The following is a 13,548-nucleotide window of genomic DNA, read 5'->3' as shown; positions in this document are numbered from 1 at the left end:
GTAAATTCATCTGGCCCTGGAGATTTTTCCTAGGTAGTTCATTGATGGCTTCTTCAATTTCCTTTTCTGAGATGGGGTTGCTTATGTATTCAACTTCCTCTTCTATTAATCTGGGAAATTTACATTTTTTAAAATACTCTTCCATCTCATTTAGATTGTCAAATTAATGGGCATAAAGTTGGGCAAAGTATATAAACCTTTAAAATTGGAATTCATTAAACTATGTTGGTGTAAAATCGCACAGATTCACAAAGCATGATAACAAAACTAAATACTTAGTTATTACAGAATTTCTAAATATCAGAAAGTTGCTTAGTTAAAAAGGTTTTTGTAATGGAAAGGAGATTTCCTTTGGATAAGTCAAGAAAGACATATACAATTAATTTAGCCTTATCACAATAAGAAATTTCCTTAAATATATCCCTAGAAATAAATTACATTTTGGCATTACACATAGATAGTGCATAAACCTTCAAATTAACATATATGAAAACATCATTACATGAAAGAGGTTTGAAAATCGTACCACAATTTTTTCTTTTAAGGATTCTCATTTGCTCAAAAGGAATTCTACAACACAGAAACTTTTTCACAGAGTTTTTATAAAAACTTTAGGTCAATGGAATCTTAAATCACTTTGCATATTATGTGGAAACTATAAATTTATATGACCATAATATTCTTCATAATAACCAAGATTTCAAATGAAAATATCTGCTATCATGGTAAATATCAAATTATCTAATTTCATCATTTCCTTTTAAAAGCCAATTCACAACACAGCAATAACTTCAGATGGCATCAATTGTGTTTCAAGAAATCATTGATCTTATTACTTTTGATAATTAAAATCACTTCAAAACCAGCAATTATATTAGAGAGAGATAATATTGATATTGTATTTAACATATGCTAGTCATTATGTTAAATATTTTACAATCATTATATCGTTTTGATCCCTTAACAACAACCACAATTATTTTTCCCTTTAGAAATCACAAAATGGGTCACACAGAGATAAAACACTTTTTTTTTTTTTTTTTTTTTTTTTGCAATTAGAACAGAGAAGTGTGACATTTACCAAGAGCAGAGAGGCTGGTGCCCCAGTGGTAATAATTCTTGGGAGGCAGGGCTGAGGGAGTGCTCACCACAGATCTGATCCATCCACCTATCCCTTTCCCCACAGTTGCAGAATTTACTAAGCCTGAGGTGGTTTGCAGCTGCTGGGACAGGGTGAGCAGAAATTACAGAATCTAGATGACATTTACCAAGCTTTACTTAGAAGGGTGGGCTATAAGGTAAGCAACGGCACAAGACCATTAGACTCACTTGCAGTTTTTGAATGGCTGGCCTTACATTTCTCCTGCATTCTCTTCTCTACAGTAAGATTTGGTATTAGCGGGGTTAACATGAGCCCCTGTGGCTGTTAAAAATTCCAGTTTTGAAATATTCTCATAACTCTGGGAGGGAGTGGAGAATGCTAAGTGGGGAATGCTAAGGACTGGGAGGAGATGTTTTAGCAAGGTGAGCTCCTGGAGTCACTTATACTCTTAGGAGTTTCTTTTCCAGTAATTTCAAAAGATCAGGTTCCAAACTTTGCAAGGAGTAACCTCACAATAAACAAAATTTGCTGAAATAATTTTAGCTAAAATGATCTATCTTTCCATTGTAATTCCAGGTTGGCCAGATGGGAAAAACTAGGAAAAGTCTCACAGTTTTGCTTGTTTGTTTCCCTAGCTGCAGCCCTTATCATTCTCTGGCTGCCTGCATTTTAAATTTTACAAGATAACAGACTTGTTCACAGCCCATATGATAGGCACACATGGTGATAGACAAAGTGACAACTAACTACAGAAGAAATACAAACAGAGATCACAATGAACATGAAAGGAGGGGGAATCCGAAGCTTGTTAGAAATCCCCATCATGAATTGGCTATTATTATTCTAAGGAAAGGGGGTTGCAAGGATGCAAGACCTGAGAGAGTAAGGGGGGATCCTGCAAACATTTGCTCAGAACACTTCTATGGTTGTTGGAAGCAGAGAGCCTTGGTGCCCCAAAGTTAATATCTTACACTATTTTAAGTCATAGGCCCCATGGGAATAGGTTTAGGTCTCTTATCTGTAGGTGGATTGTAATTATGCTCTTCAAGACCAGAGCTCTTAAGGGAAAGTGGGGAAGGGCAAGGAGGAGGAGGAAGCAAGGAAGGCTGAAAGAAGTTGTCCTCCTCAGGGCTAGAGTAGGTAAGGGAAGGGGAGGAGATAATGGCAAGGTGTAGTCATCCTCCCCAGATCAAAGCCTTTAAGGTAAGGGGGGGAAGGAAGGAGGTGAGGAATAGGGCAGAGGGAGTTAAAGGAAAAGACAGGCTGGAGCCCTTGGGGTAAAGGAAGTAAGCAGGTACTCTGGCTGGAGCTGAAACAGCTTTGGGAGCCTTAAGGAAAGAGGCTCCTACCTTTTGTTCTTCCTCATCCATTCCAATGGGTTCAACAATTCCACTCCTGGCTACATGTTTTGTTGGCCCTTAAACTTAATTTGGTTTTAAGATGAAGTAACTTTGACAAGTCCAAAAGAGCCCTATTGTGGCCAACATAATTTAGGACTTCCTTTAGTTAATTGACACTACTGTGAGCAATAGTTGTACTAATTTTCCTAAGATCAATAGTCAAAGGAGTCCTAAGTAATGCAAAGTGGTTTAATGGGAATTGATCCCTGTCCCAAAACTAGCTTAAAGGGAATTTGCAGACTTCAACCAAAATAGTGGGAGTCGTTTGGAAGATGGGAATAGCAGGACTGATCTGACCCCTGCAAGGTTTAAGACTTCAGGAAAGATGAATCCTGAGGCACTTGAGCTTTTTGGCACTGGCAAGGTGGGGAGCCATTCTCTCCCTAACTATCAGTTCCAATGCAAGTTACAGCATTGTAACTATTGACTTCAAAGTTTGGTTAAAAAAGGCAAACAGGCTAAATGCATATTGTTTATTCCCTTAAAGCTAGCTGTTACATGAGCTAGACAGAAACCTCTGGCTGAATGTTATGGGAATGACAAGGCTTATATCTGTTTTAAGACAAACCAAGGATGTCTATGTTCTTCAGATTTATGGTTTCTACATGTGTTTAACTATTCCATGAGAAAGAAATTTTCTTAAATAAGTTGTAAACACAATAAGATAAGAGAGTTGACAAAGTGACAGTTGCAATTACAACCCAAGATATCTAGGTTTTCTTTACCATTAATAATGCTATAACATAGTATAAGTCCACAAAACATTAAGGTGCAGAAAATGTCTCATTATTCAAGAAAAGCTTCTCAGTTTAAGGGTCTCATAAAGTATGCTAAGTCAGCTCCATCTGGCCTTGTTGACATAGGAAAAGGTATTCTCTGAGTTTACTTCAGAAAACAAAGAGACTGTTAGGTCCAGGTTCTTCTTCTGATTAATTAATTCAGGCTCTGGTCATTACTGAAATCACATAATGATGTGAAATGCTATCTGAGTCTTAGGATGGGGAAATGAGACAGTACTGTGGAGCTCACTTCCTTTCAGTTGACAAAAGTATTTCACATCAATCCACTGGTTTGAATATATGAATCACTTTGGAAGCTCCTGAGAGCAGTGGAAGGGGCTGATATTTTGGAACAGCAGGGACAGTGACAGATGAGGTTTAATGATCATCTCTCTCAAATCCAATTCAATAGATTACTGTCTTGAGGAAATTATGGGACTTTTTAGTCTGGGAGAAAGATCTAACCATCAGAGATGCCTTTTTGCTGCTAAAGTTGATGGGGTATAGGCTCTAGGAATGCCTTGAACTCTGCTTGATTCTCCCTACTTGATCTATCTGACTTTTACCTGAGGTTATAAATCTTTCTTTGTGGCTATGCCCAAATCTCTATTGAGCTACTTTCCACCCTTAATACTATTCTCCAGGCTATTCACCACTCCCATCAAATCCCTCCATAAAACCCCTCCCTACTCCAGACACCCTGAATTCCTCCCTCAGTCTTTCTGTATACAAGATCCATCTTGTTTCCATGAAAGTGCTCAGATCCAATCTAGCCCACTGGCATGATCAATATAAATGCTCAGATTCCTTAGGAGTCTGCCCAATATTTTTATAAACGGTATTTTTCTTTGACTGAAAGAATGCTTGGGTCAGATTCATTCAGGATTCATGTGACACTATTTTGGGTTCCCAGCACCTCCAAACTTCAGCATTTTTGTTCCCTTACACTGGTAAACTGCTAAGCACACTATTCTCCAGCCAAGAATGGAAGGTATATAAGGCTCACCCTCTCCCTGTCCACTTCTCACCCTCCAAGCAACATGGAGGTATTTTTTGGGCCTGATCTCTCAGATTCCAGGGTTGAGGTCAGGGAACCATATTACTGAGGTTTGGGGTTCTTGGGACCCCAAAGTACCCACACACTGAGTACTGTTGAATGAATTCAACTCAACACTTCTTTCAGCCAATTAATAACAAAGTTTATTAAAGATTCACCACATTGAGTTGACTCTGAAGAAGTCTAACCATTTGTGGCACTTGTATTTACAAGCAGGCCAGATAGAACCTCACCTAGACAGAATCAGATCTGGATTTAATCTGACCACCTTCATGAAGGCGAGATGGAGTTTATATACAGAAAGACTGTAAGAGGGGTTTGAGGGTAGTCTAATAGTCTGGGAGGAGGGGTCTAAGGAAGATCTTGATTGGACTGGAATAACTAGTGATGTAATCAAGGGTGGGAAACAGCTGGAGGTAATTGGGAGGTATCACACAATAGAGGGCTTGGGTGGAATGTAATCCAGGATGGGAATCAGTCAGAGGCAATGGAAAATGGAGAGTCAGGCTAGATTAAGAGTAACAGACTTGGGTATGAAAAGTCAGATAAATGGGAAGATTCAAGGAGAGTTCAAGGAGGTTCCCAGAGTCTTTACCCTATCACCATTAGGTCAGACAATTAGGAGACTGTCTGGCACTCAGCCTGACACTCTCAGATTCTTAGTCCATTGATTATGTTCTAGGCCATGGACCTGGGCACACTTTGTAAAGCCTTATTGGGAAGCTAATGCCAAATTCTCTCGATTCTCTTGACCCTAGGGAATTGGGAAGACTTCAGGTGCTATTTTTGTTCTTTTGTTTGAGGGAAATAAAAGGAATTTTGTTTCCACAGGTATCCTCCTGGCTTTGAGTGATAGCAGCTAATTAGAGTTATGATCTAGCATGATCAGGTAAAAGGTCCGAAACTTGTATGTAGACTTGACAAGCTATTTGAGGGGAAGCCTCTCAGAGATGAGAACATGAAGTAAGGTGCTCAAGAGGCTTCATTTATCCAATAGATGACAAGACAGGAGATTCCAATTTGGACAGTATACAGGGACTTGCATTGGTCGGTATAATTATAGCTCTGCTATAGGAACTACCTGTTCATTCCAGGGAAATGAATGTAAAAATTAACAAAAGCTTTCCTAATTTCACAAGTATTGTTCTTTGTTAAAGGTGAGCATGTTTCTCAGGTTGGGAGCTCATTTCTCACGTTTGTTTTTTGAAACTTACTCCAAGATCCTTCTTTACGGAGGGAGGGACTTCTAGTCCCCACACCTGTAATGGGTCAATCCTTTGTAATTACCAAAAATTTGCCTTTGACTTGCCTTTTACAAAACTGGGGGAAAATATTTTCTCTAAAGAATCAGAAAAGAAAAAGATTGGTGTTCTTTTGAACTTCTACCCTGAGACCACATAACAGAAACCAAGCACGGCACTGTGCTGCTTGGGTCTTCCTTTTTCCCCTTCTGACCTCATCAAAGAGCGTGGAATGGACACTGAGCTTGTCATTTCAAGCAGGGAAATTCAAGAGGAACTGAAATTTCTTTGAGGATGGTAAATGAACAAGGAAATGATGGGGGCGGGGCAATGGAGAAGAGGATCTAGTTTGGGCAAAAGGCTAGAAAGAGCTGTTGAGGTAGAACACTAATCAGTCAAACCAGAAGATCTGTTTGGTGAGTTGAATGAAGTTCAGGCTACATCTCCTTTTAACCCCTCTTTCCCCACAATTCATCATTGGGCAAATGTTTGCCTAGGATTTAAATCTCAGTGTCTTCCTTCAGTACCTTGTCATACTACCTGTGAGGGTGGAAAGAAGAAAGGACAAAAATTCCATCCTGACTGCCAATCATATTACAGCGTGGCAAACCTGGGGTGTAGGGTGTGTTCAGGGAGGACAAGTACCTTTGGTGTGATGGTTGCCAAGTCCTTTTTGGGGCTCTTTCCACCTTTGGTGTCCACCTGTTCCACCTAACTCTCACATGTGGCTCCAAGCAACTGCAGCATGTGCAGTGGCCACACCTGATAAACCATTTCAAAAGACAGGCTAAACCAAGTTGAGGGTAACCAAGGATTCTCAAACCCATTGGTGAGTTAGGGGGATGTCTACCCCAATCATGTGAAAACTTTCTGTGTTGGAATGGATGGATGAAAAAAATTTGTTCCAATGACCATGAAGGCAGATGAAGCAGGAGATATGGAGAACTTAGAGCTTGGTTAGACACTGAAGATGTCAAAGTCTTCCACTGCATCCTGAGCCATCACCAGCCATCTTGACCCTGGACTGTCACTGGACTATGATGACTCTGGAGGAGAGAGTGAGACTGACAACCTCATGCAACTCTGCCTCACTTTAAATCCAATCTATGCATGAATCGAAAGACGTCACCCATACCATTTCACTATCATGCCTCAAAGTCCTATGGTGATGTGCAAGTGATGAAATAGCAGGTGTGGATACACTGGGGGCTATAGTCACAACCCTGCACACAGATGGCCAAGGTCAAATAATCGTTTCTCACTGGAAGCAGCAGTGTAACTCAGCACCTCCCTAGGTGTTTGAGCAACCTTTTAAGGATTGCACTGCTCACATCCTGGTGTGAGGAAGGGGGCTAGAAAAGGTTCCCTAAACATTGTCTGCTTACCCAACCCTGGCCTAATTACCGTGGCAGGCAGAGAATCCCACTATGCAATCGAAACACAAAAAACAATGTACAAAATGTACGAAAACATCTGCAAAGATGATTCCACTTGCCATAGCACATGGAACATGCACACACTAATAGACAACAGAAAAACCAGTCAACCTGAAAGAAAAACTACTCTTGTTGCAAGAGAACTCAACAGGTATCACATCCAAATTGCAGCACTGAGTGAAACAAGATTGACAAATGAAGGCCAGCTTACTGAAGTTGGAGCTGGATACACCTTTTCTGGAGTGGGCAGAGTGAAGGGGAGTGCCATGAAGCTGGTGTTAGTATTCCAATCAAAATTAATATAATCAGCAAGCTGATATGCCTGTCAAAAGGAATGAATGACAAGCTTATGACAATGCAGTTGCCACTCACAGGAAAATACCATGCCACCATCATCAGTGCCTACACTCCTACCATGACAAACACTGCTGAAGTCAAAGAAAAATTTTGTGAAGACCTAGAGAGCCTTATGATCAATGTGCCAAAAGAGGACAAGTATATAATTCTCAGTGACTTAAATGCTAGAGTAGGCCCAGACTACTAGACTTGGCAGGAAGTCCTAGGGAGGAATGGAGTTGGAAACAGCAACAGCAAGGGTCATTTTCTGCTGAAGACTTGTGCATCACATGACCGTCTCATCACCAACACTGTTTTCTGTTTACCTAAATGCAATAAAACTTTATGGATGCACCCTCGCAGCAAACATTGACATCTAATAGACTATGTGATTGTAAGGAGAAGAGACAGACAATATGTGAGAGTGACAAAGGCAATGTGTGGTACAGAGTGTTGGAATGATCATAGACATATCTTTTCCAAGCTAAATAGTTACAGTCATTAAAAATGCCGCCCCCAAGCAAAATGACTACCAGAAGATTTAATGTCAGCAAATTAGAACTCTTCTCTGAGCCTGAACAGTTTGTTGCTGAATTGGAGGGAAAATTGAGCCAACACACAGTTGACAACAGTGGAGCAGGAAAGGAGTGGGAAGCTTTCAGAGATTTGGTGTACAGCACTGCATTTGCTCCAAGCCTGGTTTGAAGAAAATGATGGGGAAATGCAGAAGTTGCTAAATTAAAAACGAGAACTCCACAGGATTTACCAGCAGGGTAGTTCATACACCTCTAAGAAGGCAGCATTTAATTCCATCAAAAGCAAAGTACATGCAAAATTTAGAGAGATACAGGATTCCTGGCTCAGTAAGAAGGCAGATGAAATTCAGTTTTGCATTGATAGTAACAATCCAAAGCACTTTTATGGTTCCTTGAAAACTATTTATGGACCAAAATCCTATGGTGCATCATGACTACTCAGTGCTGATGGAGCCACATGGATTAGTGATAAGGACATGATCCTGGAGGGATGGGCTGAACACTTCCATAGTGTTCTCAACAGACTATCATCAATCAATGCTGAGGCCGTTGACCATTTATTTACCTCAGGTGGAAGTTAATCCCTCCTTAGCTGAACTTCCCACTGAAGAAGAGGTTTTGGGTGCCATTAGGCTACTTTCATGTGGCAAAGCACCTGGTGTTGATTCTATTCCAGCTGAGATTTACAAAGTAGGGAGACCATTGCTTATACAAAAACTGACTGAAATTTTCCAGGTTATATGGCAAGAGGAGGTTATCCCCCAGGATTTCGAGGATGCCTCCTTTGTCCATCTCTATAAGAGTAAAGAGAATAGATTATCCTGCAACAAACACAGAGGGATCTCTGTCTTAGTCATTGTTGGCAAAATTCTTGCTAGAGTCCTACTTAATAGGCTGATCCTTCACCTGTGAGATGATCATATACCTGAGAGCCAGTGTGACTTCAGAAAGGGCCAAGGACCAGTCCATATGGTGTTTGCTGCCTGATAACTCCAGGAGAAATGCCAGGAGCAGAACAGAGGTTGGTACACAATGTTCGTACATCTGACCAAGGCCTTTGACATTATTAGTCATAAGGGCTTATGGAAAATTACGTCAAAATTTGGTTGCCTGGAGAAGTTCATCAATATTGTACATTAGTTTCATGATGACATTTTTGCTTGGGTTCTGAATAATGAACAATGCTCTCATGCCTTCCCAGTCACCAGTGGAGGGAAAGAGGACTATGTGCTTGTGCCTATGCTTTTTAGCACAATGTTTTCAGCCATGTTGACAAATGCTTTCAATGAGGATGAACACGGCATCAAGGTCAACTACTGTACTGATGGCAAGTTCTTCAATTGGAAAAAGCTACAAGCCAAGACCAAAGTGGAGGGAGTGTTGGTGCATGATTTTCTGTTTGCAGTTGGTTGTGCACTCAGTGCAGCCTCTGAAGCTGAGATTCAACAAAGTATGAATCAATTCTCTGCTGCCTGTGCCAATTTTGGCCTAATAATTAACACCAATAAAACACAGGTGGCTCCATCAGCCACCACCACACCATTCATAAATGAAACCATCAGTTACAATAAATGGAGAAGTTTTGAATGCTGTGGATAAGTTCACTTACCTTGGTAGTGTACTTTCCAGGGATGTACACAATGACAATGAGATTGATACACACATTGCCAGAGCTAGCCCCGTGTTTGGGAGGCTTTGAAGAAAAGTTTGGGAGAGAAGAAGTATTAAGAGTGACCACCACACTGAAAATCTACAGAGCTGTTGTGCTGATCTCATTTTTACATGCTTGTGAAACATGGACAGTCTACCAGTGTCATGCCAGGAAACTGAATCGCTTCCATTTGTATTGTCTTAGGAAGATTCTGAGGATAAGGTACCAGACACTGAAGTCCTTCAGAGATGGACTGGCCACGTTGTTTGAATGCAAAATGTATGCTTACCAAAAAGACCATTTTATGGAGAACTCACATGGGGCAGGCAACCACATGGTGGCCAGAAGAAGTGATACAAGGACACCCTCAAAGTCTCTCTAAAGAACTTTGGATTTGACTGTGCAACACAGGAGATACTGGCACAGGACCACTCAGCATGGCATGCCCACATCAGAAAGGGTACTGTGGTCTTTGAGCAAAGCAAAATTGAGACAGCACAAAGTAAGCGCAGGATGCGGAAATTTGAAATATACACCATAAATGTTCACACGGACTATCTGAGCCCAACCTGTGGTAGAGCATTCCAAGCTCATATTGTTCTGATCAGCCACAGTCAGACACACTGAAATTTCACTTTATCATGGTGATGTCATTTTGATCCTCTTCGAAGATGTAGGACTACAACCAATCTGTTGTTTCCATGTTCTTTGATACTGTTAAAGTATCAAATTTATTTGATTCATTCTGACTTCCCTAGTCTTATAAGTCTGAGTGTGATAGATTGAGAAAGAAAACCAGATCAAGGGAGAAAGAGGTTCAAAGTCAATGAAAGCAGGGGAGACAGAGACAGAGACAGACAGAGAAGGACAGAGAAAGAGAGATAGATGGAACAGACATGAATAGACAGAGAAAGACAGAGATATATGAATAGACAACATGGATAGATATGGATAGACAGAGAGCTATGGATAAATAAATAAAGAAAATATAATTGATATATCAGTGAATTTGGGACTGTAAATATCCTTCAAAAATTATAGTCCAATATATTTTTTGGTAATAAAAATAAATTTCCATTTTTCAGCAAGAACAATTATAAGATTTTCCTAAAATATTCCGTTGCCTATTTATATGACTGAGCATTTTGTCTTTTTTCTAGTTTTAAATCAAAATCCAGAAATAAACTTGATGCAGAACGAAATTTAAGTCTGTGTTTATTTTGTGTTGGGCCAGATATTGGAAACTTTTTCTGAAGAAAATGTTTAGCATTGAAATTATATATATATACACACACATACACACACAGATATATATAAATATACACATGCACACATATAATTACATATATACATACACATGTGCATATATGAAATTACATGTGTATACATACATGTGTACACATGAAGTTTTACATATAAACATACACACATATATACAGATATGTGTGTGAATATAATATTGTGAAAAAACATCTTCCATGCTATAAATTATTTAATTAAATAATATTTATATTCAATAACATTTGTAAAATAAAGAAATTTAAAACTAAGTCATATAGATAACAGAAAGCATGTGAGGTATGACTGAATTATTCTTCTAATTTTACAGAATGTCTCAGATAAAATATGCATAATTAGTTTATACTTAGAGTTTTTAATGTTATATTTATTGTTTTCAAAATCGTAAGTATAACAAAATTTTATATTTCCTTATCATATAATATAACTTTTAATTTGGAGGCTTGGGAGCAAATTTGCCATGGTAGTTATTGTAAACACTTAACAAATTTGAGAGTATTTATGATGTTATGTAAAATAAACCCAGGTATTCACAACACATTTTTCTACTGAATGGAATTTGTGAAGCAAAAAAGAACAATGAAACTCACTGATATAGACTAAACCTCATAAACCACACTATGGGTGAAACAATATGTCTTTGGAGACAATGAGAAAGAGAGCATAAAAGGATAGAGGGGAGGTACAGTTTGGAGGGGGATATTTGATGTACGCTAATTAAATCAATGGTAAACAAAAAGGCAAAATGGGTACTGCCATCTCTCATGAAGAAGGAAAGTACAGGACAAGTTAGGAGGCAAGGAGAGGAATTGAAAGAGAAGGAGGAGAAAGAGAGAGAGAAGGAGAGAGAGAGAGATCATAATGCCTCCCAGGGAAGAGAGGAATAGGAATTCTAGCAAAGAGCACTGCATGGGGAGAGAGATATATTCCATAACAAGTGATTGGTCCACTTTACAGTGGGTTACTTGGGGATAAGATGATCCATAGGAAAATTTCCTCTGAGAGTGTAGTTAACACTCTTGCACAGGAGAATGGACATCTGAGTTACTAGGGGCTCCTGGAATCCAGAAGGGTGAGAAGACAAGGACTCAAAGAGAATATTGCATGGGAAATGAAAAAGAAGATGATCCCAAGGAGGATGAGGAGGAGAACTGGACTGAGTTATTTGGAATATGGGCAAATTTCCACTTTGGGACAAGACATCTATCCTCATCAACTTCACTATGAATTTATTCTTTAAGACCAAGGTACAATAGGAAAGAGGGATGAGGAGGCAAGACATACATTGGAAATAAGATCAAAACTTGGTTTGAAGAAGAAACTGAAAGTTGGTGTTTCTGAAGATTTAATTTCATGAGGAACACAGACATTAATAAAGAAATAAATACATATATGGACCAAGAATCAAAGAATAAAAGATTAAAATCCACATGAAGGGAAGAAAATTAAAGTACAGAAAATTTAAAAAACCCTTTTCTGCAGTAGGGAATATAATTTTTAGAAGATTTTGGAGAGTTAGTGAGGAAGGATATTGAATTAAATAATTACATGAGCGGAGGAAAAGGTAGAAATAGGTAACTAAATGTAAGGAAGAAAGAAAATAAAATTACAAGTGAAGTAAAACTTTAAAACTGGGTAAAGTATTGATGGACCAGAAGGGGTGGATATTAATAACAGGAAAAGAACCTTAGAAAATAGGGTTGTTTTAAAGTACATTAAGCAAAGTAACTGTACAAAGTACTAATTTAGAAGGAGAATAAAATCCTAACTTAGAAATAAAAGTGCTGAAGACAAAAATGTAAAGAGCTATTGGTGGAGATATCAGGGAAAGATGTAAAAGAACTTTGGGGAAATGAGTCAAAGGAAGGAGAGCAAACAGGAAGAGGATTTGGGGGCCCTGAATACCAACTTCATCTACTTTACAATTTGACTGAAAGTCTGCCTTGCTCCCAATCAATCTATCAGGCTGTCAGTCAAAAGTCATCCTTTAAGTTATTACTATGTGCTAGAGATTGTGATAAATGCTGTAGACACAAAGAAAAACCAAACAATTCCAGTCTTTAGTCCAAGCTATGTAATGGAGGAATAGTTCCCTTGGACTCCCAGCTAGGGCTCTCTGAGGAGCTGATGCTTAGTATTTACCTGGAGAGTCCCCAGCAGATCATGACATATTCAGTACCAGCAGTTTCACAATCAGAAAATATAAACCTAACTTTCATGACAAAACATGAACATATTGAGCAATGCAACAAAGCCAGAGTGAGTGAAAGATTGGATTAGAAAACAAAGTCTCCCAATCTGATGCTTACAAGAAACTCAGCTAAAAAGGGGGAAAAAAGGTGAAAAAGATAGAAAGGATAGCATTTCTATAACGATACCAAATAATCATGATAAATGTGGACATCCTTGCTTTATCCTTGACAAAACTGGAATGTCCTTCAGAGCTGCTTCTCTATTACACGTAATACTAACTCTTTGGTTTTAGATAGATACTATTTGCCATGCTAAAGAAAGATCCATTTATACCTATACTTTCCAACATTAAAAACATTGAAGAAAGAAGCATAAGTTGGTGTTTTCTCAAAAGTCTTTTTCTTCACTTCCCCAAAGAAGATGAAGAGGACCTAAAAGTCTCCACCTTCCCCATCAAACCTTAGTCTAAGTCTTTCTGTCTTATCATTTTCACTGATATACTTAAACTGCTAATCTCA

The sequence above is a fragment of the Notamacropus eugenii genome, chromosome 2 (assembly GCF_028372415.1).
Source record: "Notamacropus eugenii isolate mMacEug1 chromosome 2, mMacEug1.pri_v2, whole genome shotgun sequence".
Classification (NCBI taxonomy): domain Eukaryota; kingdom Metazoa; phylum Chordata; class Mammalia; order Diprotodontia; family Macropodidae; genus Notamacropus; species Notamacropus eugenii.
Note: the sequence above shows the minus strand (reverse complement) of the source record.